This window comes from Heteronotia binoei, chromosome 14 (assembly GCF_032191835.1).
Source record: "Heteronotia binoei isolate CCM8104 ecotype False Entrance Well chromosome 14, APGP_CSIRO_Hbin_v1, whole genome shotgun sequence".
NCBI lineage: Eukaryota > Metazoa > Chordata > Lepidosauria > Squamata > Gekkonidae > Heteronotia > Heteronotia binoei.
In genome coordinates, this window is record NC_083236.1 from 66,629,175 (window position 1) to 66,653,899 (window position 24,725).

Genomic DNA, 24,725 nt, shown 5'->3' on the forward strand with positions numbered 1-24,725 from the left:
GGGGGGGAGGCGGGCAACAGTGGAAGGGCTTCTAGTGTCCTGGCCCCCCTGGTGGACCTCCTGATGGCACTTGGGGTTTTTTGGCCACTGTGTGACACAGAGTGTTTGACTGGGTGGGCCACTGGCCTGATCCAACATGGCTTCTCTTATGTTGAATAAAACCAGGGAGGGGGTGCCCCTCCACAAGTCCCTCCCCATCAGCTACAAGGTCTCCAGTCGAAGTAGAAAAGTGCAAGATGCCAGCAGCACCCAAAAGACTTAAGGGAATTCATGGCAGGGGAGGAGTGTTCCTGCGTGAGTACCTGCTCACTTCTGCAGAGAAGGCTAGGATGGGCATCCCTCCGTCCTTGTATCTGAAATCTCTCCACTCTCCAAGATAAAAGGACAGATTGACTCACAGTCCTAGCTGTCTCTGAAGAAGGGAACAGCGACTCACAAAACCTCCTTCCCCACCCATGAATTTTGTGAATCTTTACGGCGCTCCTAGACTGTTGCTTTTTTCTAAAGCTACAGTCAGAGAGCTGCCCTATCTTGATCTGGCAGTAAGAAAAGTCAACCTTAAATAAGTCCCCCACCCACCCACCCCCATCAGCCACCATGACTTCAGTTGCAGCAGAAAAGAGCAGCAGTCCACAAGCACCGAAATTCGTGGCAGGGGTGGAACTTTGGGGAGTCCCACAAGAATGTGAGTCCCTCTGTCCTTGTATCTTGGAGAACAGGCAGAGGGGCTCACGTTCCAGTGGTGCCTGAAGAAGCAAGCAGTGACTCACAAAAGCTCTTCCCTTGCCACAAGTTTTATGAGTCTTTAATTTGCTCCTGGACTCTTTGCGCTTTTCTACTGCTACAGACAGACTGGCTACCCGCCTTGATCTCTCTCTCCGGGTGTCCACCTCCAGGGGTGGAATTCTAGCAGGAGCTCCTTTGCATATTAGGCCACACACCCCTGATGTTAGCCAATCCTCCAAAAGCTTACAAGGCTCTTTTTTTGTCAGCTCTTGGAGGATTGGCTACATCAGGGGGTGTGGCCCAATATGCAAAGAAGCTCCTGCTAGAATTCCATCCCTGACTACCTCTCTGAGCTGAACTATGTGACAGATTCTGAATTGGACTCTGACTGCTTGGGTCGGGAAACGGCAGACTGGGTGTTGAAGCAGTCTCTGTGCAGCTGCCCAATCCCAGGATTGGTGTCCCAAAAGGGCAGCAATTTGGAAAAGCAAAATGGCATTGGAAAACTTTTGCATTGCTTTGCAGCTTGTGCTGTTTTCCCCTTTGGGTGAGAAAGGGAAGAGGAGCTCCCCAGCGTCCCGATTCCAGGCCCAAGGGAACATGGGAGGGACTCTGCTGAGATGGGAGGGGGTCTGGCAAGGCTCTCTGGATGATTTGGGGGCCTGATTTGCCATCTGCTGGAGAAATCGGAAATGGCAGTGCCGGGGATCGACCGGCTCCCTATGAGTCAGCCCGAACTGCCCCCACCTATGTCGGGGACTAGGGCAAGAACCTTTTTAGATCCTCTAATCCAAGGGTGTTAAACATGCGGCTCAGGGGCCAAATCAGGCCCCCGGAGGGCTCCTATCAGGCCCCCAAGCAACTGGCTGTCATCTGCTTCCTTCTCTCTCTCTCTCGCTTCCTTCTGCATCTCGGCTTGCTTTGCCAGGCTCTCTAAATCGCACAGCAGAGCTGCTGAGCCAAGCCTCTCTTCCTTCTATTGGCTGAGGCTCCTCCCCCTCCTGGTCCCCTGGGGAAGGAAGGAAAGAGCCAGATGCAGCACCGGCCCAAAGGCACATAAGCAGACTGCCAAGTCACCGACCTCTCCACAGCCCCCCCCCCCCTGCTTCCTGGGATCTGGAGGAGGCTGAGGAGAGGGCAAACTAGGCATTTGCCTAGGTGGGAGGCTGAATTCAGCACCCTTCCCTTCCAGCGCCCCAGGCAACGACCTAGTTTGCCTAGTGGGCGAGCCAGCCCTGACTAGATGGACCATTGGTCTGATCCAGCAGGGCTCTTCTCACATTCTTATGGAGTCTGATTTTCCCTGATTAAGACTTGTATCCTGAGGGAATCCAAACAGCTCCACGGGTTGGACGCTAACATGTTTCGGGATGATTCTCCGGCTGAGAATTTGGCATGCTGCCCTTCTGACTCAAGAGACAGGAAACACAAGTGACAGGCAGGCGCAAGTTCCCAGGCCACACATCTAGCCCACTGTGGCTTTGCAAGACTGCAGCGCTGTTTCAGCATCTCCAGGCTGGGGGGGCGGGCAGACCACAATACAGACAGCCTGTATTTCCCACCCCCCATGGAAGTGGGGAGGGGCTGAGAGGGTGCATTTGAGCAGGAAAAGGCAGAGCAGCCTCTTCCAACAGCCGTTTCCTTCAGCGCAGAGTGGTAAAGCTGCAGTCCAAAGCTCTGCTCACGACCTGAGTTTGATCCTGGAGGAAGCTGGGTTTTCAGGTAGCCAGCTCAAAGTTGACTCAGCCTTCCATCCTTCTGAGGTTGGTAAAATGAGCACTCAGCTTGCTGAGGTTGGAAGTATAGATCAGTGGTTCCCAACCTTTTTGGCACCAGGGGCCAGTTTTGCAGAAGACAATTTCTCCACAGGTTGGAGGGGGATGGGATAGTTTCAGGATGATACATTTGTGCACTTTATTTCTATTAGTTTGGTGTAGTGGTGAAGTGTGCAGACTCTTATCTGGGAGAACCAGGTTTGATTCCCCACTCCTCCACTAGCAGCAGCTGGAATGGCCTTGGGTCAGCAATCGCAAGAGTAGTCCTTGAAAGGGCAGCTGCTGGGAGAGCCCTCTCAGCCCCACCTACCTCACACGGTGTCTGTTGGGGGGAGGAAGGTAAAAGAGATTGTGAGCCACTCTGAGACTCTGAAATTTGGAGTGGAAGGCAGGATATAAATTCAATGTTGTCTTCTTATTATTACTGCACTGTAATATGTAATGAAATAATTATACAACTCATGGCCCGGTTGCTAACAGGCCATGGACCGGTACCAGTCCACAGCCCAGGGGTTGGGAAACCCTGGTGTAGATGACTGGGGAAGGCAATGGCAAAGCACCCCGTAAAAAAGTCTGCCGTGAAAAACGTCATGATGCAACGTCACCCCAGAGTCAGAAACGACTGGTGATTGCACAGGGGACTACCTTTACCTTTATATATGTTTTTTTGTGTGTGTGTATGTGTGTGTATGTATATATATATATATATGTATGTATGCTTGTGCGTGTGTATACACACACACACTTCAGTTTAACATGTCTTTGCCAAAAGGACACGGGACGCAACTGCAAATTCTGAACGATGTGGACAGAAGGAACTGGAAGATCTCTCGCTGTCTCCCTCATGCCTAGAACTCTAGGCCATGCCAGGAAACGAACCATGTTCTTCCCCCTGCTGGTTTCCCACGGCACTGACACAGACCGCTGCGGGCTGAGCTGTCTGTAGTGTGGTTCCCTACAGAGAGTCCAGAGGTAAGTCAGGGAGAAAGGCCTCTCCTCTGGACACCCGGTCAGGGCTGCAAGAAACTCACCCCAGGAAGTGCCAACCGATCACCCCCTTCTCTCTTTCCCCTGCTAAAAGCCACACTGCCTAAAACCCTTCTGCCCACCCCTACTGACCCCCTTACCCGCTTGCTCCGTTTTCCACTTTAAAAAAACCTGCAGTTTTTGTTATAGAGCAGAAAAGCAACAAACACCCTCGATCGGCAATTCACATAAGGTTTTAAAAAGCGCCGTTCCCTTTCTGCCTTCTCTAATGTACGACGACGCAGCAGCGAGCCAAAGTCCGCTATTTCCTGCCCCCTTTCTTCTAGTTCAACGCATTCGTAGCTTTCTCAGTGCCTTTGTGAGCCAAATGTTTTATACCAACTGTGTTGTTCAGGCAGTCCCTTCCGCATACTTGGCTGGGAGTGCCACACACACACACACAAACAAAGACTGCAAGTCCTAAGGTATCGACACTCACATGCATTAATCTATTTTTTTATTCCTCAAAAATTCTACACTGCCATTCTTATAACAAGGACCCAACTTCCCATCCGAAAATGTATACATTTAGCGTTACACGCTGGGCAAAAACTCCCCAGAACCCTTGCATCCCCCTGCGGGTAAGGCGGAGGGACATAAATGGATGGAGGAAGGGGCTTCTTGAAGGACCCCTGAAGCACAGCCAGCCTCCGTTGGTAACCTTGGCTCACCCACGCACAGCCTGCAAGGGCTCTGGCGTCTTCTTCCTCCTCAATCAGCCAGCCAAGTTCCAGCCCAGGAACACAAAGGCCCCATCTCAAGGAGCCGGCGGATAAAATACAGCAGGCATCTAACAAACCGTTCCTCTGTGCCTCTCCCAAGCAACTACGGTAATTAGCACCGCCAGCTTCACGTAGTCCCTTTCCAGGCCGGGGGGTCCTGCGCCCAGCAGGTTGGCAGTTAAAAGCTCGCCCGCTGCCAAAGAGCTCTCCAAGCCCTTATTGTGAAACGGCAGCACCAGAGCAAGTGCAGGGAGCTCTGCCAACCATTTCTAGGCCTCTCCGTGAGGGTGCTGGGCTTGGTGGCCCACCAGAGCGCGGGAGAATCGCCTACCAGGCTCTGGCCGTAAAAGGCAAACCACAAGTTTGTGCAGCTTCAATTTGCCTCCCTCCAAGCCATGGAAGGAAGAGAAATAGTATAACCCTTTAGCCAAACAGAGTGGATGCTGAAGCTCTAACCCTTAGGTGTCAAACGTGTGGCCCGGGGGCTGAATAAGGCCCCCGGAGGGTTCCTATTAGGCCCACGAGCAAATCTGCTTTCTTCTCCCTCTCTCCTGAGAGCCGGTTTGCTGTAGCGGTGAAGTGTGCGGACTCTTATCTGGGAGAACCGGGTTTGATTCCCCACTCCTCCATTTGCAGCTGCTGGAACAGCCTTGGGTTAGCCATAGCTCTCGCAGGAGTTGTCCTTGAAAGGGCAGCTTCTGGGAGAGCTCTCTCAGCCCCACCCACCTCACAGGGTGTGGGGGGAGAAGATATAGGACATTGTAAGCTGCTCTGAATCTCTGATTCAGAAAGAAGGGTGAGGTATACAGTAAATCTGCACTCTTCTTCTGAGAATGTGATATTCTTCTTCTTCTTTCCTTCTGTGTCACAGCTTGCTTTACCAAGCTTGCTCAACTGCACAGGAGCTACAGAGCAAAACCTCTATTTTCTCCATTGGCTGAGGCTCCTCCCTTGGGGAGGAAGGGAGGAGGAATGTTTTCCTTTGCCAGGCTCTCACAATTGCACAGCAGAGCTACTGAGCCAAACCTCTTTTCCTTCTATTGGCTGAGGCTTCGCCCCTTCCTCATCCCCTGGAGAGGGAAACAGCCAGAGCTTCCTTTGCCCAGTTCCCTCGATCACACTGAAGAGATACAAAATTTTTAATTGTATTTGTCTGTATCTTTTATAAAGATATCTCTGCTACTGGCATTACATTTTATGACACACTCGGCCCGGCCCAACAAGTTCTCATTTTTGTCAGATTCGGCCCTCGTAACAAATGAGTTGGACACCCCTGCTCTACTCTATCCCTTCTCTACGCTATCCCAAGGCAAACTGCGTCCTTTAGTCGAGGAGAGACTTTTTCTGGCACCTTCAAGTGAAAGCTGGGGGGGGGGGGGAGTGCATCATCGCCAATACTCCCTCTAAGCTGTAAAGACAGGTTAAAATGGATAAAAAGAAGTACTTCTTCACCCAAAGGGTGATTAACATGTGGAATTCACTGCCACAGGAGGTGGTGGTGGCCACAAGTATAGCCACCTTCAAGAGGGGTTTAGATAAAAATATGGAGCACAGGTCCATCAGTGGCTATTAGCCACAGTGTGTGTGCATATATATATAAATTTTTTTGCCACTGTGTGACACAGAGTGTTGGACTGGATGGGCCGTTGGCCTGATCCAACATGGCTTCTCTTATGTTCTTATGTCTTGTGAGTTTTTGTGAGCTACTGACATTAAAGTTGTGAGCTACTGCATAAATTAGTTTGCTCTGCAGCTATCCTTCCTGAGGTAAGACAAAAATGTGTGAAAAGGTAAAGGTAGTCCCTTGTGCAAGCACCAGTCTTTTCCGACTCTGGGGTGACGTTGCTTTCACAACGTTTTCACTGCAGACTTTTTACGGGATGGTTTGCCATTGCCTTCCCCAGTCGCCTACACTTTCCCCCCCAGCAAGCTGGGGACTCATTTTACCGACCTCGGAAGGATGGAAGGCTGAGTCAACCTGAAGCCGGCTACCTGACCCCAGCTTCTGCCGGGATCGAATTCAGCTTGTGAGCAGAGAGCTTGGACTGCAGTACTGCAGCTTTACCACTCTGCACCATGGGGCTCCTAAAGGTCAAGGCAGTCCCCTGTGCAAGCACCAGTCGTTTCCGACTCTGGGGCGACGTTGCTTTCACAACGTTTTCACGGCAGACTTTTTTACGGGGTGGTTTGCCATTGCCTTCCCCAGTCCTCTACGCTTTCCCCCCAGCAAGCTGGGGACTCCTTTGACCGACCTCGGAAGGATGGAAGGCTGGGTCAACCTGGAGCCGGCTACCTGAACCCAGCTTCCACCGGGATCGAACTCAGGTCGTGAGCAGAGCTTAGGATTGCAGTACCGCAGCTTTACCACTCTGCACCATGGGAACCAGGTGCTAAAAAAACTTGTCAGCCAGCACAGTCACTCGGCTTAGAGGCAATGCTGATCCATCGCCATTTCCGAATGCCATCTCTCACCCCTTTCTCGGGTTCTCTCTTCCGGCAAGATTATTATTATATCTTTATTATCAATAGTTTATCGATATTCTGCCCATTCCCCTATGGAGGCTCAGGGCAGAGTACATCAATATAGATGATAATAAAAGCACAATAAATGTCAATAAAATCACAATAAGATCAGTTACAATAGCGAGTTAGTAGTCCAGCAGGATGGTCCAACAGAATGATATAGCAGAATGGCACAGTAGTGTGGCAGCACAGTGTGGTACCGCAGGGGAGGCCGACTGATCTAACAAGTAGATGCCCGCCGCCTCATCCAAAAGCCTGGTAGAACAGCTCCATTTTACAGGCTCTACAAAAGGCTAACAAGCCAGGTAGGGCCCGGATCTCCATAGGGAGCTGATTCCAACAGGTTGGGGCCAGGCAAGGCAGGCATCTCTGCTTTCTAGACACCCTTGTCGTAGACAGAGACATTCCTCGGAAACATTTATACAAGCGAACAGTACAAGGGTAGGAGAAAGACTCTCCACGCCTAATCCCTCCCCTCACTGTGCGAACACACAAATTCAGTCTCCAGCGCTGTCACACTGGAGGCAATAAAAAAAACTGGCGCTCGACTAGGAATCTCAGCTTCCTTGCGCTTCGATTTGCCAATGGCATCCCTTTCCCCAAAACTCTGGCTGCCCCAGTGTCTCAGTGCCTCTCCCTTCCGCAAGCCGCCCAAAGAGGAAAGCTGAAGCTAGGTGCTGCTCCCCAAGCCCCGCAGGGCTTCTGGGAACCAGCCAAGGTGAGGAACAAGACGCCTGCTCCAAGAATGTCGCCACTCCTGACCAGGAGGATACCAAACTCCACGGAGACGGCACCCAGCCAGGCCTTGTTTTGGGGCGCTGGAAGCTCAGGCGTGTCCTACTTCGCTGACACTGAAGGCGATGAGAGAGGCCATTAGCGGGAAATGGAACATGCAGAGAGCTTTGGCTGTTGGATTACGGGCTCCTCTGGCCAAGGGTAGCCCTCAGCCTAGGAAGTTGCTGATCACCAAAACCAGCTCAAATCGGGTTGATGCGAAATCCACTTTGCTGCCTGGTTCTGCGGGAGCCTCAGTTTCAGGGCACAACAACAGTCGCAAAATGGCCGCCTGACCTGGATTCAAATCCATAGCACCTTAAGAGACTAACAAGGGTTTCAGGGCAGGGTGTGTTTTTTTGGAACAGGAACTCCTTTGCATAATAGGCCACACACTCTTGATGTAGCCAGTCTTCCTGGAGCTTACAGTAGGCCCTGTACTAAGAGCCCTATGAGCTCTTAGAGGATTGGCTACATCACGACGAACTGAACCACGAATTTGCTACAAACCAGTCTGGACCTTGGTGCTTTGTTTGGTTCCTTTTTGTGGTTTGTTTTTCCAGATAGCCTGGCGCTGATGGATATGATCACCATCTTCAAGTACTTGAAGGGCTGTCATATAGAGGATAGTGTGGAATTGTTTTCTGTGGCTCCGGAAGGTAGGACCAGAACCAATGGGTTGAAATTAAATCAAAAGAGTTTCCAGCTCAACATGGGGAAGAACTTCCTGACCGTTAGAGTGATTCCTCAGTGGAACAGGCTTCCTCCTTGGGAGGTAGTGGGCTCTCCTTCCTTGGAGGTTTTTAAACAGAGGCTAGATGGCCATCTGGCAGCAATGAAGATCCTGTGAATTTAGGGTGAGGTGTTTGTGAGTTTCCTGCATTGTGCAGGGGGTTGGACTAGATGACCCTGGAGGTCCCTTCGGCTCTATGAGTCTATGATCGGGGGGTGTGGCCTCATATGCAAAGGAGCTCCTGCTACAAAAAAAAGCCCAGGGTCAGGGTATGAGCTTTTGACAGTCAACGCTGGGATCTCCATTCCTAAGTGTATCTGATGAAGGCAGCGTTGACTCTTGTAATCTTACACCCTGAAGCCTCTGTTGGTCCCTAAGCTGCTATTGAACTCGAATCTGTACGCTTCTACTGCAGACCAACACTAAAACCATCTGAAAATAGACACTTGCATTCTTAACTGGTCCAAAAGAGAGAGAAAGCCAGAACCTTACCCGACTCTCAAACAGGAGAGTCGTAATTCTCAAGCCCCGTCTCATAATTCTCAAGCCTCGCCCAGATTTACATCACTTCCTGTGGGCCCGCCTCCCCAATGACTGTCATCTGACTCAATCCCCTCCACTTCCTCCAGCTTGACTTCGGCACCGCCTGCTCGGGCGCCCGGTACAAATGCTCTCCTGTCTACCACCTCGCCGGCGGGCTCACGCTTCAGATGGAGATGACAAAGAGGACACTTACTTGTGGGTCCTTGGGCTGCGCCCTCCGCATCCACGCTGGCCCTGTGATCCGTGGCCACTCCGTTCCCTGCAGCTGCGCTCTCCACGGTGCCTGGTGGGCGTGGGGCCAACTCGGTGGCAGGCAGCTGGGCAGCGGGTGTCTCGAGAGAAAAGGCCGGTGCCTGCAATGAAAACCCAGAGAGGAAAGCTGTGAGTGCTCTTTCCGGAAATGGGAGAGATCGGCTCTGCAGACGGGTGGCCAAGTCTCACCACAAAACGCGCACACTTGTGAATCAGCTGCTCCCATCAGGAGCTGGACAATCTGACTTTTAGGGGGCAGGGAAGTAGGAATTATTTGTTTATAGGAATATTAGAAAAGCCCTGCTGGGTCAGACCAATAGTCCATCTAGTCCAGCATCTTGTCTCACACAGCAGCCAACCTGTTTCTCTGGAGGGCCGACAACAGAGCACAGAGGCCGAGGCCTTCATAAGAACATCAGAAGAGCCCTGCTGGATCAGACCAGTGAGGGTCCATCCAGTCCGGCATCCTGTCTCACACAGTGGCCAACCTGTTCCTCTGGAGGGCCAACAACAGGGCACAGAGGCTATGGCCTTCATAAGAACATCAGAAGAGCCCTGCTGGATCAGACCAGTGAGGGTACCTCTAGTCCAGCCTCCTGCCTCATACAGTGGCCAACCGCTCCTGTTGGAGGGCCAACCACAGGGCAGAGGCTGAGGTCTTCTGATGTTCTTATGAAGAGCCCTGCTGGATCAGACCAGTGAGGGTCCCTCTAGTCCAGCCTTCTGCCTCATACGGTGGCCAACCAGTTCCTGTTGGAGGGCCAACCACAGGGCAGAGGCTGAGGCCTTCATCAGAACATCAGAAGAGCCTTGCTGGGTCAGACCAGGGAGGGTCCATGCCGTCCGGCATCCTGTCTCACACAGTGGCCAACCAGTTCCTCTGGAGGGCCAACAACAGGGCAGAGACTGAGGCCTTCATAAGAACATCAGAAGAGCCCTGCTGGATCAGACCAGTGAGGGCCCATCTAGTCCAGCATCCTGTCTCTCACACAGTGGCCAACCAGTTCCTCTGGAGGGCCAACAACAGGAAACAGAAACCAAGGCCTTCCTCTGATAAGAACATCAGAAGAGCCCTGCTGGATCACAGTAAAAGTCCGTCTGGTCCAGCATCCCACCAGTTCCTCTGGACAGCTGACAACACGGCGTAGAGGCTGAGGCCTTCCCCTAGTCGTGCCTTCTGGCCCTGCGAGTCAGAGGTTTAGTGCCTCTGAATGTGGAGGATCCCCTCCGGCACCATGGTTAGTAGCCACTAACAGACTTATCCTCTGTGAATCTAATTCCCTTTTCAAGCTGTTTATTCCTGCGGCCATCACGACAGCCTCTGGTAGCAAATTCCACAGTTTAATTACTCTCTGTCTAAAGCAGCATTTCCTTTTGTCTGGCCAGAACCTACTGCCCGTCAGCTTGACTAGATGCCCTCCAGTTCTAGTATTTTGGAAGAGGAAGGAAAAAAAAATATAACCCAGTCTGGTGCAGTGGTTAAGAGCAGTGGAGGACCAGGTGAGATTCCCCAGTCCTCCACATGCAGCTTGCTCGGTGACCTTGGGCCAGTCACAGCTCTCTCAGTTCCGCCTACTTCACAGGGTGTCAGTTGTGAGGAAAGAAAAGGAAGGAGATTGTAAGCTGCTCTGAGTCTCCAAAATGAAGGGTGGGGTAAAAATCCAATTTCCTCCTCTTCCTCCTCCTCTCTCCCTAGTGGAGAACCAAAGTGGTTTACATTGTTCTCCTCTTCTCCATCTTAACGTCTCAACAACCCTGAGAAGTTGGTCAGGCTGGGAGCAAGTGACTGGCCCAAGGTCACCCCAGTTAGCTTCCATGGGGATTCAAACCTGGGACGCCCAGAGATCCTAGTCCAGCATTTCAACAGCTACACCATACAGAAAAGGAAGTGGCAGAAATGACCTTTCTCTGGCCCTACAGTGCTTTGGTTCAAGGCTGGATACGTCACTCTCTCTCAGCCTAACCCGCCTCGTAGGGTTGTTGGGGAGCTACGCTGAGAGTGTGGCTGGCCCAAAAGTCATGCAACAGGCTTCCACGGCAAGCTGGAGATTCAAATCTCGGTCTCCCAGACTCCCAGTCTGACATTCTAAGCACTGCAGCTCTCAAAAAATCAATCTCTCTTGCCCAGTTAGCAAGACTGCATGCATTGCCCAGTATTGCACTGACTATGTGTCAGCTTACATCCACCTGGTTCACTGCACTCTGAGCCAGCAACCAGTAATGTGCAGCCTCCATCACAGCAGCGATACTTCCATCAACAAGGGCCAATTCTTCCATATGTGACTCTTTCACACATCTTGTGTGGCTCTCGAAGCCCACGCTGCTCAATTGGCCAGCTTGGAGAAGGCATTTTTCTCTTTAAATCACTTCTCCAAGCCATGCCAGAGCTTGGAGAATGCATTTAAAGTTGCCTTCCTTCTACCTCTCTCTCCCCCATCTACCTTCCCTCCTTGTCTTGCAGCTCTCAAACAACTGACGTTCCTGTCTTGTGGTTCTCAAACATCTGATGTTTATTCTATGTCTTGGGTGGCCAACTGTAGCTCTCCAGATGTTTTTTGCCTACAACTCCCATAAAACATGGCCCTGCTGGCTGGGGCTGATGGGAGTTGTAGGCAACAAACATCTGGAGAGCTACTGTTGGCCATCCCTGTTCTATGTGGCTCTTACGTTACACAAGTTTGGCCACCCCTGATATAGGTCATTTCCAGGCTGCCTCTCAACCCAACTCAGGGGTCCCAAAGGCGGTGAACATCCAAACACGTCAAACAGCAAAAAAACCAAAACATTCCAAACATTAAAATGACTATGTCTGATACCTTAAACCATTGAGGCACATTAAACAGTGCTTAGAGCTTCTTCTTTCTTTTATTTTTTAGCTGCAGCAGCAGCTGTGAGTAAGAACATAAGAGAAGCCATGTTGGGTCAGGCCAATGGCCCATCCACTCCAACACTCTGTGTCACATAAGAACACAAGAGAAGCCCTGTTGGATCAGGCCAATGGCCCATCCAGTCCAACACTCTGTGTCACATAAGAACACAAGAGAAGCCCTGTTGGATCAGGCCAGTGGCCCCTCCAGTCCTACACTCTGTGTCATAAGAACATAAGAGAAGCCCTGTTGGATCAGGCCAATGGCCCATCCAGTCCAACACTCTGTGTCACATAAGAACATAAGAGAAGCCATGTTGGATCAGGCCAATGGCCCATCCAGTCCAACACTCTGTGTCACAGAAGAACACAAGAGAAGCCATGTTGGATCAGGCCAATGGCCCATCCAGTCCAACACTCTGTGTCACATAAGAACATAAGAGAAGCCATGTTGGATCAGGCCAATGGCCCCTCCAGTCCAACACTCTCTGTCACATAAGAACACAAGAGAAGCCATGTTGGATCAGGCCAGTGGCCCATCCAGTCCAACACTCTGTGTTACATAGTGGCCAAAAAAAATATTTATACACACACACACACACACACTGTGGCTAACAGCCACTGATGGACCTCTGCTCCATATTTTTATCTAACCCCCTCTTGAAGTTGGCTATGCTTGTGGCCGCCACCACCTCCTGTGGCAGTGAATTCCACATGTTGATCACCCTTTGGGTGAAGAAGGACTTCCTTTTATCCGTTTTAACCTGTCTGCTCAGCAATTTCATTGAGTAAAGCGGCAGCATGCGCAATCTGCGCACCGAGCCTGTGACTTACACAATTCTCTGCAAAACGCATTTTCAACACAGCCTGGAAAGAAAGAGAAGACACGTCTCTGAGGAAACTTGGCCAGAGGGCCACGAGAGCCTGACTTGGTTGACAGCGCAGGATTGTCCTGAACCGTCCTGTTCCAGACTGCAGGCGCACGCTCTGTTCTAGGGCCTTCCCCTCCCACGTTTAGCCCTCCTGAAGCCAGCCGTGCAACGCCACCGCTGCGGTTCTCAGCAAAGCAGCCAAGTCCTGCCCTGCAGGCCTTGCCAGATCAAAGGCAGTGTCTGTTGCAGCCAGAGGAATGGTAGGAACGGCAAACAGGTGCAGGGCGCTCCACCCAGTCCTTATTTCACCTCTTCCCAAAGTCAACTTAAGCCCTATCTGGCGGAGTCCTTTCACTCTTCCCGGCATGAGCTTGGCTGTGTGTCTGCGAGCTGCAGTTCCACATGAGCACAGAAGAACTGCAGACTCTGAGCATATAAAACAGCTTTCCGATGGCAGACTTTTTTATTTTGAAGGAAACGGCATGGGTGTAACAGCAGGGCCTGGAAGTCTGTGATAAGCATTTCTAGTGGCCACAGGAAGGGAATTGACCTACAAGGACTGAGACACACACAATGTAAGAACATAAGAGAAGCCGTGTTGGATCAGGCCACTGGTGCATCCAGTCCAACACTCTGTGTCACAGAAGAACATAAGAGAAGCCATGTTGGATCAGGCCAATGGCCCATCCAGTCCAGCACTCTGTGTCACATAAGAGAAGCCATGTTGGATCAGGTCAATGGCCCATCCAGTCCAACACCCTGTGTCACATAAGAACATAAGAGAAGCCATTTTGGATTAGGCCAATGGCCCATCCAGTCCAACACTCTGTGTCACACAGTGGCCAAAAAACCCAGATGCAATCAAGCGCTCCATCAGTGGGGGACAGGACGCTAGAAGCCCTCCCACTGTTCCCCTACAAGCACCAGGAATGCAGAGCATCACTTGCCCCAGACAGAGAGTTCCAACAATACACTGCGGCTAATAGCCGCTGTGTATCATTGTGCATTATCAAATCATCATCATATGGCATTCTGTGTAGTACATCCAGGAGATCCAAAGATTGTCTGGCAGTCTCAAGTCCTAGCTCTTTTTCTTGTAAGCTAGACTTATTTTCTGGGCTGAGAGAGCTCTGAAAGGGCTATGAGTGACCCAAGGTCACCCAGCTGGCTTCATGTAGAGGAATAGGGAATTGAATCCGGTTCTCCAGATTAGAGTCCACTGCTCATAACCGCTACACCAAACTGTGCTATTTTTACTCAACATGCCCAGTGCCACATTCGGCTGACAACTCATAGAATCAAAGAGTTGTAAGAGACTTCCAGGGTCCAACCCCTTGCACAATGCAGAAATTTCACAAATACCCCCCAACACACACACACGTACATCCCCAGAGACCCTTGCTCCATGCCCACATACACCAATGACCCATGCTCCTCTCCTTCCAGGTCACAAATGCCACCAGAAAAGTCAGAGGGGAAATAGGAGCAGCTAGACAACTATCTATCACACCTGAGATTGCTGTGAATCAATTTAGGAGCAAGGTGAAAACCAGAAGAAGAGGTGCCAGAGCTCATTATCATAACTCATTTGCATATGCCACACACACCCTGACTTCACCGGAAGGTGTACTAAATTATTATCAGCTCAGCATCCACCTTAAAACGCTTCTTGGATTATAAGTGTCATAATAATACCTTACTCCAGGGGTGGCCAACAGTAGCTCTCCAGATGTTTTTTTGCCTACAACTCCCATCAGCCGCAGCCATTGGCCATGCTGGCTGGGGCTGGTGGGAGTTATAGGCAAAAAAAAACATCTGGAGAGCTACCGTTGGCCACCCCTGCCTTACTCTCATCATGCTTTGGAAATTACTTTCTCCTCTGTGGCCACAGTGGCACGAGGAAGATTTCCATCTGTCTGCTTTATACGTTTTGGTAATTTTCCCATTTTTGTGGGGAATAATACTAGAAAGTTTGTCAAATCTCAGAGTTCAGCAAAATTCTCACAGGGGGGTTGGAACCATGGAGCCCAGAAGCAAGTATTTGGGGGGTGGGGGTAAGAAGGAAAGAGCACAATAAAATGTAGAGGTTCTGGAACTCTGCTCCTGTCTGCTCCTGCCCAAAATGAGGCCTGGCAACAACACAAATGAACAAGCATGCTCAATGACTTCATCAGCATAACTCAAGCAGGCTGCAGAATGGGCTCCATACAGAATTTCCAAGATGACAGCGTTAACCACAGACGACTCGCAGGGGAGAAGCCAAGAGCGCTCTTTCTCCAAAAGCCCCAAAACCTTTCCTTTGAGAAGCGACGCACTGTTCCTTCCATAGTACTTTCTTATCCAGAACACGTGTGAACAAACTAAGGTGCCTTATACGGATTGTCGGTGTCTGCTCTCAGCCTGGTAACAGTTCTCCAGGGCAACACGCATTCTCCAGGGCCCAAACCAGGGAAGCGTCTTTCCTAATACCCAGGGGTCGTTTAGTAGAGAAATAGGTGGTGGAGCTCATCCAGGGATTGTTATGCAGCTGCACCTACTATTCAATGGACAAGGAGGTGGAACGCTCAGAAGGAGCAGGAGGAACTCTCAGAACGGTTCAGGAGCTGTGCTCCTGTGAGCTCCCACTGAATCCAAGGCCTGCTAACACCTGTCCTCAAAGATTCTTTCACTCGAGATGGCAGGATTTGAACTCAGGGCCTTCTGCATGCCAAGAAGGGGCTCCGTGGCCTGCCAGAAAAGGTATGCCTGAGCTCCAGGTTTTACAGAGGATCAGAAAAGCAACACTGGCAAATGGAAAGAAAAGCCTTGGGCAACGGAAGCCATGCAGGTCAGAGCTGGGAAGCACCCCGCCCCCCCCCCCACACACATACCCTCATTCTGATTTATGAGCCGGCAAGCTAGGGGTTGCCTTCTAGAAAGGAATTTTAGGATAATCCAATTTTTTTTTAAAAAAGGATTAATCCTCTAAAACTGGGGCAACTAAGCAAGACAAATGGCATGCAAACTCGGGCTGCGGAGCTCTTTGGTTCAGGGAGGGACACGTAGGAGCAAAAAGCATAAATTCCCCGTTCGTTTCCTGGAACAGTTCGATTTATGGGGGCCTTATGGTAATGACCCGCACAAACAGCCGGCGCTCTGAATGTCAGCACTTCCTGACTCCCAGCTGGCTGACAACTCATAGAATCACCCGGATGCCTGGACAGCTCAAGGGACTTGGGACACTTGGCCCCTTGGGGGAGCCAAGAGATCCCAAAGTACACAGGTGACACTGTGGATCCCCCCCCCAAGGATTGCCAAATCCAATTCAAGAAATATCTGGGGACTCTGGGGGTGGACCCAGGAGGCACTGAGGGTGGAGCCAGGAACAAGGTTGAGACATACATAATTGAACTCGAAAGGGAGTTTGGCAATCACATTTCAAGGGACTGCACACTTATAAATGCCTTCCCTCCATTGGAAATAATGACGGATAGGGGCACCTTCTTTGGGGGCTCACAGAATTGGACCCCTTGGTCCAATCTTTTTGACACTTGGAGGGTGTTTTGGGGGAAGGCATCAGATGCTAAGCTGAAAATTTGGTGTCTCTGTCTCAAAACATAGCCCCCCCACAGCCCCAGATACCCATGGATCAATTTTCCATTATACCCTATGGGAATCGGTCTCCATAGGGAATAATGGAGTGCCCAGCAGACATTTCCCTCCCTCCCCCTGCTTTCTGATGACTCTGAAACGGGGGGGGGGGGGAAGGAGGGCCTCCAAACCAGGGATACCCTGCCCCCACCTGGGGATTGTGCAACACAACAAAAGCCACACGGACAAAAGATTAGAAGGGAAGCAATAGCTCCGTGTATAGGATACCTCTTGTGTAGTACAAAATGTTTTCAATGTCTGATAAAGATGATTTTTTAAATTACTGTAGAAAATTAATTTATTCATATCAAAAAATTCCAAAATTTCTAGAAGTTCATCAATCCAGGCTTTCATAAAAGTTCATAGATATTCCGGATTTGCACAACGTATGCAGGAGGTATTTAAAAAAAAATCAATTATCACAACCAGCTTACAGGCACAACCGGTCTCCATAGCTCCTGTTTCGCATTACTGCTTTATTCAAGCTAATTTTCCTATTTATAAAAAGAAATTAGCACATTAGAATAACGGTGCATCATACTTCTTACATTTCTTCTTACAGATGTATTATAAGAAACGCAAGAAGTATGATGTACCCTTATTCTAATGTGTAAATTTCTTTTTTACAAATAGGGAAATTGGCTTGGATAAAGCAGTAATGCGAAACAGGAGCTATGGAGACCAGTTGTGTCTGTAAGCTGGTTGTGATAATTTTTTTCGTTACCAATATCTTCTTCCTCTATCTTCTTCTCCTTGAAATACCAGCAGTAAGGAGGCAGGGGCAGGCTGTATTCAGCCACCTCCCTGGATATCTTCCAGGCCCCCAGTCAGGGTCGGTCACCAGAGGTCGCCATGACTTCCAGGTGCACGTGAACACACATGCATACACACACTTACAAAAAATACAAAACAAATCAGGTGTCTAGTCCTCATGCGGTGGCACCAGGAATCCCCTATGCTCTTAGTGCAGGTAATATTTGCTCCAACAGCCTTCCCCAGGATCAGCAGAAACAGAATAAGTGGAAGGACACAAATGCAAATTGGCTTCCTTTGCATAACCTCTGCCAGTCCCGGAATTCAGCTCTCCTGCCGGCCTGATTTTCCCAAGCCCCGCTTCCCCGGTGGCCTCTCTCTAAAATAGCTACGACCTACCGGAGGTTTCGGGAGGTCATTGAAGGTAATGAGGCAATTTCAGGTTAACCAGGGTGGAAGGGAAAGGGAGGGGAAGGCAGGGGCGGGCATGCCAGGCTGATCTGGAGAGAAGACAGGCATGTCCTGCAGAAGCTTTCAAGCAAGGAAGGGACTTGCAAACCCACCAGCCAGGAGCACAGAGGCTGGGATCCCTAGTGGGGAGATTTCTCACTTGCTAGGAAGTGAATGAGCAGCCCCGTGGTGCAGAGTGGTAAAGCTGCAGTACTGCAGTCCAAGTTCTGCTCACGACCCGAGTTCGATCCTGGCAGAAGTTGGGTTCAGGTCGCCAGCTCAAGGTTGACTCAGCCTTCCATTCTTCGGAGGTCAGTAAAAGGAGTACCCAGCTTGGGAAGGCAATGGCAAACCACCCCGTTAAAAAGCGTGCCGTGAAAGCGTTCTGAACGCAAAGTCACCCCAGAGTCGAAAATGACTGGCGCTTGCACAGGGGACTTCTTGTTGTTCAGTTGCACAGTCGAGTCCGACTCTTTGCGACCCCGTGGACAAAGTCACGCCAGGCCCTCCTGTCTTCCACCATCCTCCGAAGTCTGCTCAAATTCGTGTTTGTTACATCAGTAACGCTGTCCAGCCATTTCATCTTTTGCCATCCCCTTCTTCTTTTGCCTTCTGTCTTTCCCAGCATCAGGGTCTTCTCCAGTGAGTGCTCCCTTCTCATTTGGTGGCCAAAGTATTTGATCTTCAGCTTCAGCATCTGACCTTCCAGGGAACAGTCTGGGTTGATTTCCCTTAGGACTGACTGATTGGATCTTCTTGCAGTCCAAGGGACTCTCAAGAGTCTTCTCCAGCACCACAGCTCAAAAGGGGACTACTTTTACCTTTTTTTAAATGTTACTACGGAGTGACTGGGGAAAGCTTGGAGGCCTAGCAATGCGGACAGAGGGCCTGGTTTGGCCGTGAAAAAGGGGCAGGGATCGAATCCCACCTCAGCCTTGGGCAAATCATTGCCTACCTGGATAAATGCGGGGAGGGAACTTCTGTTCAGACTGTTAAACTCTCTGGGGCAGAGATCTGCCCGGTCCTCTTGTACTCTGCCAAGCCCCACACACATTGCTGAGGCTGTAGCCACATGCAGTGAACACCTATGAAGCTGCTTCGTACTGAATCAGACCTTAGGTCCATCAAGGTCAGCGTTGTCTACTCAGACTGGCAGCTGCTCTCCAGGGTCCCAGGCAGAGGTCTTTCACACCACTGGCTGCCAGAACCTTTTAGCTAGAGATGCTGCTGGGGATGGGACCTTCTGCATGCCAAACAGATGCTCTGCCACTGAGCCATAGCCCCTGCTCAACAGTCATAACGAAGAAGAAGAAGACTGCAAATTTATACCCCACCCTTGACTCTGAATCAGAAGCTCAGAGCAGTTTACAATCTCCTCTATCTTCTCCCCCCCCCCACAACAGACACCCTGTGAGGTGGGTGGGGCTGAGAGAGCTCTGACAGCAGCTGCCTTTTCAAGGACAACTCCTACGAAAGCTATGGCTGACCCAAGGCCATTCCAGCAGGTGCAAGTGGAGGAGTGGGGAATCAAACCCGGTTCTCCCGGATAAGAGTCCACACAGTTAACCACTACGCCAAACTGGCTCATGCAATGAAAGCTAATGAAGGAAAGGAAAGGCCCCCTGTGCAAGCACCAGTCGTTTCCGACTCTGGGGTGATGTTGCTTTCACAGCGTTTTCACGGCAGACTTTTTATGGGGTGGTTTGCCATTGCCTTCCCCAGTCATCGACACTTTCCCCCCAGCAAGCTGGGGACTCATTTTACCAACCTCGGAAGGATGGAAGGCTGAGCCAATCTCGAGCCGGCTACCTGAAAACCCAGCTTCCACCGGGGATTGAACTCAGGTCATGAGCAGAGCTTAGGACTGCAGTACTGCAGCTTTAACACTCTGCGCCACGGGGCTGTAAGCTAACGAAAGCTCCATGCAAAAGACACTGTTCCACCACGTTGTGGTGCAGCCAAAGAACGTAACTGGAGGATGGAACTGTGTGAACAGAAACTGACTTGATACTCAACAAATCAGGTCACCAGGGTCAGGCGGAACATGCGGCCTCCGTTCCCATGGTTTCCCTAGGTCCACTGAGCAGAGGGGTTGTCATCTGGCCCATAGCAAAGGGAAGTATACAACAAGCTCTATGCAAAACACTTCCCTCTTCAAGTAGCGCAACCGCCATTATGATGGGCATACTGCCGGTAATGACGGCCACAGCGGAAGAAGACTCAAGGCCGACGGCTAGCAGACAACTCTGTTCTACAAAGGGCAAGAGTGAACAGTGCAGGTTTGCCATCTCCCCCTCCACCCCCACCCCCCACACACTCCCCACTTCTCAAGAAGTGAAAAGTTCAGGGCAACCTTTACAAAGGTAGGTTTCTTTTGGAGAAGAGCACAGCGGAGACAAGGTTGGGCGGAAAACACCCGAAGGCAAAGAAACAATCACGTGCCTCTGTAATGCTGGGCCGAAAACAACACCAGAATCTATTTCCTTCCGTTGGCAGCAAGAAATGGCAAACTACATGTATGTTACATGTTAAAAGGTAAATTAGTTAGACAAGGAAAACTTCTGAGAAAGAAATGCCCTCTTTTCGGCCCAAGCTTATAACAATAGAGTGATTAACGGACATTCTCACATTTTGACATATTACTGTTTTATTTCTTTCTCACGCTCATGGTACCCAGATCAAAGGTTTGCTCCATTTGTTCATTTTAATATTCTGTCATTAGATCTTAAATTTGTTCCATATTGCATTCTAAACCACTGCCTGCCAACTATAGGTAGCTTTTATCTAAGATTTCCGGTTTTCACGGCTGGTAACATCATTAGGGTTTGTAGAATCTTTCGGGCTCAAGTGCCGTGTTCTACTGGAGAAAGTTATATAGGTAGCTTTGCTCACTGTACCGAATTTTGATGAAGTGTCCTCGGGATGCACGAAAGCTTAGATCCTGGGCATGGAGTAGGTGTCACTGGGTGTGTGTGTGTGTGGGGGGGGGGGGGGACAGTATCTGTGAATTTCTTGCGGGAGGTTGGACTAAATTAGCAGTCCACAACCTTTCTGGCACCAGGGACCAGTTTTGTGAAAGACAATTTTTCCACGGACCAGGCGTGGGTGGGCGATGATTTCGGGATGATACAATTGTGAACTTTATTTCTGTTAGTTTGGCGTGGTGGTGAAGTGTGGGGACTCTTATCTGGGAGAACCGGGTTTGATTCCCCGCTCCTCCACTTGCAGCTGCTGGAACAGCCATGGGTCAGCCATAGCTCTGGCAGAGGTTGTCCTTGAAAGGGTGGTTGAAAGAGCCAGTTTGGTGTAGTGGTTAAGTGTACGGACTCTTATCTGGGAGAATCGGGTTTGATTCCCCACTCCTCCACTTGCAGCTGCTGGAATGGCCTTGGGTCAGCCAGAGCTCTCTTATCTGGGAGAACCGGGTTTGATTCCCCACTCCTTCACTTGCACCTGCTGCAATGGCCTTGGGTCAGCCATAGCTCTCTTATCTGGGAGAACCGGGTTTGATTCCCCACTCCTCCACTTGCACCTGCTGGAATGGCCTTGGGTCAGCCATAGCTCTCTTATTTGGGAGAACCGGGTTTGATTCCCCACTCCTCCACTTGCAGTGCTGGAATGGCCTTGGGTCAGCCACAGCTCTGGCAGAGGTTGTCCTTGAAAGGGTGGTTGAAAGAGCCAGTTTGGTGTAGTGGTTAAGTGTACGGACTCTTATCTGGGAGAACCGGGTTTGATTCCCCACTCCTCCACTTGCACCTGCTGGAATGGCCTTGCGTCAGCCATAGCTCTCTTATCTGGGAGAACCGGGTTTGATTCCCCACTCCTCCACTTGCAGCTGCTGGAATGGCCTTGGGTCAGCAATAGCTCTCTTATCTGGGAGAACCGGGTGTGATTCCCCACTCTTCCACTTGCAGCTGCTGGAATGGCCTTGGGTCAGCCATCGCTCTTGCAGAGCTGTCCCTGAAAGGGTATCTTCTGGGGAGAGCTCTTTTAGCCCCACCCACCTCGCAGGCTGTCTGTTGTGGGGGAGGAAGGTAAAGGAGATTGTGAGATGCTCAGAGACTCTGAAATCTGTGTCTTCTTCTTATTATTATTATTACTACATTGTAATATATAATGAAATATTTATACAACTCACGTCCCGGTTTCTAACAGGCCAGGACTGATAGTGGTCCACGGCTCAGGGGTTGGGGACGCCTGGACTAGATGGTATCCAACTCTTATGATTCTAGAAGGCTTCCACAGTGACCTGTAGGGTCACATTCCAGCCTGCCCTGGACTTCTCAGCTCAGCAAATGCACACCAACACCCAGGCCTCTCTTGGAGAGCTGCAGCTGGCAGTGGGAGGGTGGGGAGGGGAAAGAAGGAGGTTAATTGCAAAGGAGGACCTGGGGACACTCTGGTGAAGAGGGGCTGAAGTGTCGGGGAACAATTATTAGTTATTAGCACCGTTGACCTACTAAATGGATGCAGCGCCAGGCGACAGGCAATCAGCCGGCAGTTAAATGCGTATTAGACTCTGATCTAGGATTAATTAAACGCCGAGGCTTCTGCAGTCTAGGCGGGGCAGGCTTCGGGCGGCCGAGTCCAGCTGGAAGGAACGGGAGGAGGAGGCAGGATGGATACATAGAAGCAGGGCCTTTTTGTAGCGGGAACTCCTTTGCATATTAGGCCACACCTCCCTGATGTAGCTAATCCTCCTGGAGCTTACAGTAGGCCCTGTACGAAGAGCCCTGTAAGCTCTTGGAGGATTGGCTTTTTGTAGCAGGAACTCCTTTGCATATTAGGCCACACCTCCCTGATGTAGCTAATCCTCCTGGAGCTTACAGTAGGCCCTGTACGAAGAGCCCTGTAAGCTCTTGGAGGATTGGCTGCATCAGGAAGGGCATGACCTAATTTGCAAAGGAGTTCCTGCTACAAAAAAAAGCCCTGCTTGAAAGGAAGGCCCATGTACAGTCAGGCCGTTCAATGGAACTGAGAAGCTTGGAGCCAGGTTCCCAACAGTTCAGATGAGAGTCAGTTTGGTGTAGCAGTTAAGAGCAGCAGTCTCTAATCTGGCAGAACTGGATTTGATTCCCCATTTCTCCTCCACATACAGCCGCTGGTGTGACCCTCGGTCAGTCACAAATTCTCTCAGAGCTGTTCTCTCAAGAGCAGTTCTCTCAGAGCTCCCTCAGCCCTACTTGCCTCACGGGGTGTCTATTGTGGGGAGAGAAAGGGAAGGAGATTGTAAACTGCTCTGTAAAGGGTGGAGGATAAATCCTCCTCCTCCTCCTCCTTCTTTCTTCATCTTCCCTTAATCTTGAGGAACTGGGCTAAGAAAGCCATGTCAGCCGTAGGGTTTAACTACTTGCTACCCCAAGGATACCACCAACAAATGTTTTTAAAAACAGAGCAGGACCAGGTGGGGCTTTTGTCCAGCAAGACTTCTAACTGGCCATTGGAGATTTGATTGGCGGCTCAGATTTTTTAAAAACGTCGCTGTGGCAGCAACTGCCCCCACAGCACAAGGGTCTTCTCTTTGCACCTAAAGGGAAGCAGTGGCAGCCATTTTGGGCTGGCTCCGCCTCCTGAAACGGCCATTTTCTGGCAGCTGCTTCATGGCTACACCCACCATGTTGCGTCTGGATCTCAAAGCTGCCCGCAGACTCAAAAAGGTTGAGACCCCCGTGCTATATTTTTCCTGGGGACATCTCCTCAGGTCAGCCAGCAGCTGAATTCAGGAAATTCTGGGTACCAAGAGGCCTGGGACCCCCAGAACCCATCTGTTGACCAGACCTGGAGGAAGGATTTATGGGAAAGTCAGAATAAGGGAATGGATTTATACCTTGCCCTTCATTACCCAAAGGAGTGTCAGAGCAGTTTACAATCTCCTTCCCCTTCCTCTTCCCACAACAGACACCTTGTGAGGTAGGTGGGGCTGAGAGAGCTCTGAGAGAAACTGATCTGGAGCAGAACAGCTCCGCGACAACTTGTGACTGACTCAAGGTCACATCGGCAGTTGCATGTGAAGGAGGAATGGGGAATCAAGCCCGGTTCTCCCAGGTAAGAGTCTGCACACTTAACCACCAAATTGGTTCAGAGGAGGGTCATGAAGGGCTAAAAGGACACACTGGGTGTATAAACTACTTGGGTTCCCCCCCACCCCGGTGTGTCTCCTCTGCCTTTGGATCTGGCAGACAGAAATTCAACAGGTTCAGGTCTCCCCAGGCTACACTGCATGTCACGCTGGGAAGAGAAAGTCAAAGGACAGCCCCTCCAACTTTCCCCACGTCAGGCCAGGATTCAGGCCCGCTTTTGAAGAAGACCGCAGATTTATATCCTGCCCTTCTCTCTGAATCAGTCCCAGAGCAGCTTACAATCTCCTTTATCTCCTTCCCCCACAACAGACACCCTGTGAGGTGGGTGGGGCTGAGAGAGCTCTCCTAGAAGCTGCCCTTTCAAGGACAACCCAGAGCTATGGCTGACCCAAGGCCATTCCAGCAGCTGCAAATGGAGGAGTGGGGAATCAAACCCGGTTCTCCCGGATAAGAATCCGCACACTTAACCACTACACCAAACTGGCCCTTAACTGGAGAGGCTGTCAATTTGGAGGTGAGGCTCTTGCAAAAGAGCGAGGACATTTCTCTGCTTCCATCTCCAGCCGGAGCGCTGGCAAACGCAGGATGGATTTTTTTTGCACCTCAGCTCATCAGACCTGTTTGAGCAAGTCTGTAAAAGCCAAGGACTTTCCTCCCGCCATTCCACACCTCTCTGGAAGAGGCAACCAAGAAAGCGCTGCTGGGTTTATTCCATTCTTTCACCCCATTGCAACATGCAGATCGGCGTGCCTGGCCGGGAGAGCTCTCTGCGGGAGCTGCATTTAATGCAGTGCCGAATCGGTAATTGCTCCTGATTCAAAGGAATCATGTTTTCCGGCTGCATCCGCCAAGGTAGGCCAGTGGGTGCTCTGAGGGAAGGCAGCGCGACGACAGAGGGAGCCGGCGGAAAGCAAGGACTTCCTACTACCTGGTGCTATTATTATGGGCTGCTGCCTTCCTGTCGCAGCGGGGTCTTCCACCGGCTGAGCCCCTGGTGCTT

General features: G+C 50.7%; 1 protein-coding gene across 3 annotated transcripts in view; it reads right to left on the reverse strand.

Moving 5' to 3' along the window:
* GSE1 (Gse1 coiled-coil protein) overlaps positions 1-24,725 on the reverse strand; it is a 592,607-nt gene that overhangs the window by 346,544 nt on the left and 221,338 nt on the right. For all 3 annotated transcript variants that reach the window (XM_060254206.1, XM_060254205.1, XM_060254204.1), the window contains exon 2: positions 9,016-9,175. The gene's annotated coding sequence lies outside the window, so the exon portion shown is untranslated. The remainder of the gene's footprint in view (positions 1-9,015; positions 9,176-24,725) is intronic.